The 7,094-nt window shown below is 38.3% G+C and overlaps 1 pseudogene; it reads right to left on the bottom strand.

The window, feature by feature from the left end:
- Positions 1-2,668: 2,668 nt before the first annotated feature.
- LOC101584309 lies at positions 2,669-3,820 on the bottom strand (annotated as a pseudogene).
- Positions 3,821-7,094: the final 3,274 nt, after the last annotated feature.

Genomic DNA, 7,094 nt, shown 5'->3' with positions numbered 1-7,094 from the left:
ATTGTTCATCTTTGCATCATCTTGCAATTGATGGATTATTTCTTCCTGCATCCTAATTATGTTTAAGAGATCCTCTCTTACCTTCTCACTACATGCACAATCATCTTCAAGATAAGAAACTCTCTTCAGTTTCATTCAAATTGTTTTGAAGGCTTGTGACTGAGATTTTAAATTTCTCTATATCTCTTTGACTCTGCTTCATGCTATTTCTTTTCTGTATTACTCATTTAAGGATTCCATCATCTTTCTAATCTCCTCTAAATTTTTATCACTGTCTTCTCTATAAGCAGTTATTAATTCCTTTCCTGCAGTGTTTTTTGAGATTGTTTCCTCTGTATATTTCTATTTTGCATTATTTAGTTCAGATGCAATGAATTTAGAGATTACTTTTTTATTTTCATAATTAATTATTCTCTGTTTTCCTCTATACCTTTCTGCCATTGCTCCTTTACTTCCAACGTTATTGATTCATACATTACAGCTAAGCTAGTGTCCTCTGCAACTGTTCTGCGTGGGCATTGGATTTCCTGCATGTGTTTCTGTGTTAGATTATTTACTTCAGATGCTATGAATTTAGAGATTTCTTTATTTATTTCAGAAACTGATTCTGTTCTTAATTCCTCTATAACTTTCTGCTCCTGTTTCTTTACTTCAGACACTATTAGTTCATACATTTTATTTGAGCTAGTGTCTGCTGCACTTGTTTTGGTTCGGCTCAAGACCTTAGAATGCATTTTGCTCCATCTCTTTCCCATTTCATATAGCACTGAACTCTGACCTGGGGTGAAGAGTTTTGGTGCAGTTATAACCTTAGCAACTTCTGAAATTATTGTTCAGATCTATTAAGTTTGAGTTTATAAATTTTTGTCTGTCTTGGGTCTAGCTGTTGTGTTCAGCTCCTTCCTGCTGAAGCCTTTGGAATTGAAAGTTTTGTGCCCTTCTCGCACAAATTTCAACCTTTAGTTCCCATATTTATTTCCCCCTACTCTGGGGGTACGATGGAGTGCAGAATCTCTGCCACTCACTAGCCAGATGTGGGTCTGGGCTGGATCTGGGCCACCTGAGATGGTGGCAGAAATTTTCACTCACTAGACGGGCTTGGGTTGTAGGCTCCGGAGGGGTGGAGGTGTCTTGCTTGTGTGGTAGAATGTCTCACTCACGAAGAGTGCCTGAGTTTTGGTCCAGAGATATACCTCGGGGGCAGGGAAGCCAGAAGCTCTCCCACACACTCTACAGGCCTGGGTTGGGCTTGATCTGGGGGTCCCAAGAGTGTCGCAGAAGTTTTCACTCACTTGGGGGTGTTGGGGGCATGCGCTCTGGAGCTGGATATGTGATTGATTGCCACTAATTGCTTTCAAGAAATTTTAAGATTTTGTTCTTTTTTTATTACCATTCTTACAATTCTTTTAAATAGTAATGTTACATACAACATTAGAGACAGCATACGTTTAGATGACCAAGATGATGAGTGTTTTCAGCAAGGTTTGTACTACAAATTGCTGATCTGAATGTAGTTGTTTAGTTCCCACATGTCAGCATAAAATTAGTCAAGATTAAAACAGCACACATTGCCTGGTATTCCCCAAAACTGATGGAAACTCTTAGTACAACCACCTCAGCCATCTTGCATATATATATATATATATATATATATATCCCTTCCTTTTTTCCTATTTGAGCTACTTTCTCTTCTCTTCCTTTTAAATTGTTAAAATCCATTTCTTTCTTATTTATTGTATGTGTTATACCATTCAGGTTTTATTTCTTCCTTTCTGTCATTACACTAAGGAGACAATATGATATTTATGCATATGGGTCTTGTTTATTTTACTTAAGAGTATAGCCTCTAGCTGCATCCATTTATCTGTGAAGACTTTCAGTTTGTCTTTCTTTGATGCTGAGTAACACTCTATTGTATTAAAATAGAACATTTTTTCCACCAGGTCCTCACTTGACAGGCTTTTTTTTTCTTTTTTCTTTTTTTTTCTTCCCAGATATGACTATGACAAATTGTGCTGTTATAAATACTGCTGCACATATGTCATTGTGGAATGATATTTTCAGTTTTTTTTAAAAAAATATCCAATAATCAAATAGCTGGAGTGAGTGGGATGTGCAATCCTAATTTTATGAGGAGTCTCCACACTGTTTTCCATATTCATTGTACTAGTCTACATTCCGACAAACAGTGGAGAAGGGTTCGTTTTCCCCACAGCCTATCCAGCATTTGCTGTCAGTTGATTTTTTTTTATTTATTTGCTTGCTCAGCCCACCATAAGTGTGGGCCTGGCCTGCTATGTGGTGGTTGTGATCAAGATTTGGTTCCCTGCACCTGCTTACACTTGCTTAAGCATTTGCTTTAGAATGCTGATCTATCTTGCTGCACAGTTCATTTCCTTATGACAGCCATTCTTTCTGGGTAGATAGGGCATCTCAATGTTTTAGATTACACTTCTCAAATTGCCAGTGAAGTGGAGCATTTTTCAGGTATTTATTTACCGGTTATATATTTCCCCCTGAGAAGTGTGTATTCATCTCAGATGCTCATTGTTTATCCATTATGTAAATATATTGTTACACAAAGCCACACCCTTTAAACAGTAAAGAGACTTGTTTGTAGCCAGAGAAGCAGGCAGGACCTGATTGTGATCTCCTTACTGGAATGTGATTACAGACTCTGCTTTGTGTTTGTGGAAATGTCAATCTCTTCTGGAAGCTCATCCACAATAACTTTAAACAAGCCTTGAGCATCATTAAGAATTTTGGCATTATTCTTGTTGCACACGAAAGTGATGGCCAAGCTTTGGTACTAAAGGGACCTGCACAGGAAAACCGGTGCAGGTAAGTGTCTGAGTCTTCAGGCATATCATAGCTGAAAACAATGTTGATACTTTCAATGTCCACATCTTGTCCAAACATTTTATTGGCCACAAGGATCCACCGCTGGAATTCTTTGAGCTGATGGTATAGTGATAGTTTTTCCTGCTGTGCCATTCCATGGTGCATGGCGATGGTCAGGAAGTTCCGCTACACCAGTAGCTAGGCCAGGGCCATGAAATTCTGTACTGACTTCATGAAGATCACCACCTGGTTAAATTCTAATACATCTAGGAGGTCGAACAGCTTGCAGTTCTTTTCATTGTCCTTAAGCTTCACCTCATACTGCTGGAGGCCATGAATCATGAGATTGGTCTACCAATCTGCAAACACCTCCATGGGGTCCTGCTTGAACATCCTCTACACTGGCTGGATCTCCTTCCTCACAGTGGAGCTACACATAATGCACTGCTTCTCATGGGGTGTCCGGTGAAAGATCTCCTGCACGTCCGGCCTTATGTCTAGCTGCTCCAGCATCTTGTCACACACGTCAAGAAAAAAACTGCTCCATGTTCTTCAGGTTGAGAGTGCTGTTTCTCATGAGTGCCAGGATCCAGTCTAGCATTCCCCCTACGATGTGAGGACAGTTTCTCTTCGTACTTTCTCATTATTCTTGCGAGAGTGGCCTCCAAATTACACGGAGAATTGGAGACTGGATATGTACTTGGAGAAGCACTCATACACATTATTGACAGGAAGGATAGTTCCCTTTTGTGACACATGACCAGAACTTCCATTTGGCCGCTGGAAGGCTCAATTTCCTGTTGGTTGGCCAGCATGAAGACCGACATCCTATCCATTTGAGACTTGGCCTGACACAGTATATCCATGACCAGGATGGACTGGAGATGCACTCATGCTGAACATTTGAGAAGTGATAAAAGCCACAGTCCATGAAGACCCTCAAGGGCTCTGGATTCAGTAGGAAGTCCTATAAACCAGAGCTGTGGAACATCTTTCTTAGGAATGCGGGAATGCTCACAGCAAGAGCATTCAAATTCCTCATAATCCATAAGTTCATTTTTCATGCCTTGTTCTTGGTTTCTTGTTTACCTCATTATGCTAAGAGTAGGATATCAGAGGACCATTTTTGGATTGGGTCTTTAAATTTTCTGGCCCAATAGCTGGTCAAATAACTCCTCAGATTAAAGCATCTGCAAGAATGCTCAGGGGCTGGCGGTTTCATCTCCAGTACTGCCATACCAGCACCCCCCTTGAGGCATGCTGAGATGGTGAATGAGACTGAGCATTGTGATGCACGACTGTAATCCCAGAATTTGGGATGTTGTAAACATGAGAATATTTTATGAGTCCATTATAATAGTGATAGCCTGAACACTCTGTAGACCCTACACTAAAATACGGGGAAAAAAACTGGAATAAATTTTGGAATCCTAATTTTTTTTTAGTTCTATGGATACTCCAGATAGAAGACATTTATAAGAGTGATTATTGATTAGGATTTTTTAAATGTCTGTGTGTTATCTATTTGCAATATTGGTGATGTCTTTTGATGGGCAGAAACTTCTCATTAAGAGGAGGCCCCAGTGGTTTATTCATTGAAGTATTTCACATGCAGCTTGCTTATTGAACATGAAATGTGTGCCAACCCCTACATTTTCAAGTTTCCCAACTACTTTATCTGCAAGGAGATTTAATGTTTCTGTTTTAATGTTCAGATATTTAATTCATTTTGAATTTAGGTGAGGACATAGCGATAGACAGGGTTCTAATTTTAGTTTTTGGCAACTAGAGAACCATTTTTTTAAAGAAGATATCTTTTTTTCAGTGAACATGTTTGGCCTCTTTGTCAAAGATTCTGACATTGCCAGTCTTATGGATAACTCATTACTGTTATTGACTACTGGACTCTATAGGATTATTTTGCTGAATTCACACACCTACTGTATTTACTTAGCAATGGAATACACATCTCAACAAAACTAAACAAAAAAGGTTATACAAATGAAGAATCATTTTGTATCCATATATACAAAATATCATAGACAAACTACTTTCTCTTAATTCAGTAAGAAGAAAGATTTGTACTAATACTGTTTGGACAGGATATGATGTCTGAAATTTTACTATGAAAAACCACTACAAAGGTAACAATATGCAATGTATTAGTTATTGAACTATGCTATAATCAATTTTGAAAATATCTCATTGCTATTTCTTTCTCAATACAATTAAGTATTAAAAATTGACTGATTTTGTAAGCAATTGTATCTGCATCTTCTCTTTTCTATTGATTTTAGGCTCTATTTGTCATTACATTGCTAATTTTTTCACAGCAGTTCTGTGGTATTATTTCAAGGCAGGTGTAATGCCTCCTGCCTTGCATTTGTTGCCCAATATTGTGTTTGCTACTCTAGGTCTATTCTGGCTCCAAATACATTTTAGGAATGCTTTATCTAGATCTATGCAGTATGTTGGTGGAATTTTAATAGAGATTGCATTAAATCTGTACAGAAATTTTGAGAGTATGGCAATTTCACAATACTGGTTTTTCCTATCCAGTAGCAAGAAAAATATTTCCAATTTCTGAAATTCCATTCAATCTCTATTTTCAGGCTAGTGCAATTTTCATTGTAAATAACTTTATCTTCTTTGTTTTCATTAATTCCTATGAATTTCACTTTTTTGGATGTTATTGTGAAGGGTATTTTTTTCTCAAATTTCTCTTTTAGTGTGTTTCATATCTGTGTAGAAGAATGCTATTGATTTTTGGTATTACGTTTGTAAGCTGTTATGAAACTGAACTTGTTTATTATTTCTAGGAGCTTCTTGGTGTTTTTTTTTTTTATCTTCCAAGTAAAGTACCATGTCATCGGCACATAATGAAAGCTTCACTTCTTCCTTACTTGTCCTTATTTTTATTTGTCTATGTTGTCTTATGGCTTTAGATAATGATTCCAGAACTATACTAAGTAGGGGTGGTGTTAGTTTACACCATTGTTTTATACTGGATTGGAGAGTAAACGATTTCACATTTTCCCCATTTAGAATTATGTTGGCTGTCAGATTGTTCTCGATGTCTTTTATCAGATTTAGTTATAAACCATTTATTCCAATCTTATTTAAGGCTTTGATCATGAATGAGTGTTTTACTTTTCAAAAGCCTTTTCTGCATTGAATGTGGTGATCATGAGATTTTTGGTATTGCTTCTATTGATGTAATATACTACATTTATAGATTTCTGTGTGTTGAACCATATTCTTGCATGCATGGCATGAATCTTATCTGGTCCTATTGTATAATCTTGATGATTTACTATGTTCTATATTCTAGGATCTTATTGAGGATGGTTGCATTTATGTTCTTCAGGGAGTTTGGCCTGCAATTTTCTTTTATGTTTGAATATTTCTTTGGTTTTGTTATCAGCATAATAGTTGCCACCAGTAATTATTTTGGGATTATTTCTTCCTTTGAAAATTCATTGAGAATTTCGATGAGTACTCTGGGTAAATCTTCTGTAAATTTCTTGTAAAATACAGCTGTAAATGCATTTGGACAGGCCCTCGGGTCAAAATGCAAGTACGTCGCGTGAGTGGGAACTACAGCCGAGCCATCGAGGACCCCCAACACTCCAGAACCCCCACCCCCATCATGCCTGCAGACTGAGTGAGAACTTCTGCCACATTTTCTGGGCCGCCAGATCTAGCCCAAGCCATGGCACAGCGATAGTGTAGGAGAGATTCTAGCTACCCTGATCCCGTCAGACCTCTCCAGTCCATACCCTGGTACACAATATTAGTGAGATCCTCTGCCTCGCCACTGCTCTGGAGACAGCCAAATGCCCATTAAGTGGATAAGAACTTCTACCATGTCCTTGGGATTACCCGATCCAATCCTAGCTCAAGTCCTGTGAGTGTGTGGTTAATACCTAGGAATCAATGAAACTAACCCATCTTCTATGTCCCTAGTCTTCTTCTGGGCCAGATCAGGATTGATATACATGCCTGGGGAGAAACTCTTCAGCTGCAGACCCTACACAGAGAGGAGAGGACAGATAAAGCCCGCTAGTCCTGGAGCAAATGATCTTGCCAGAGGGACACAACAGGTTCACTCCCAAGGGCTGCAGTAGGAAGGAGCTGAACACAGAAGCCAGACCGAAGCCAGGGACAAATGTATAATTTCAAGCTTTGTAGATTGGTACCAGAATTCTATTATGTGATATGTTTATATGTGCAACAAAGATCTACAAGAAAGG

This window comes from Octodon degus, unplaced genomic scaffold, assembly GCF_000260255.1.
Source record: "Octodon degus isolate 3935 unplaced genomic scaffold, OctDeg1.0 scaffold00103, whole genome shotgun sequence".
Classification (NCBI taxonomy): Eukaryota; Metazoa; Chordata; class Mammalia; order Rodentia; family Octodontidae; genus Octodon; species Octodon degus.
The sequence above is the reverse complement of the archived record's forward strand: the minus strand, read 5'-3'. Positions and strand labels throughout refer to the sequence as shown.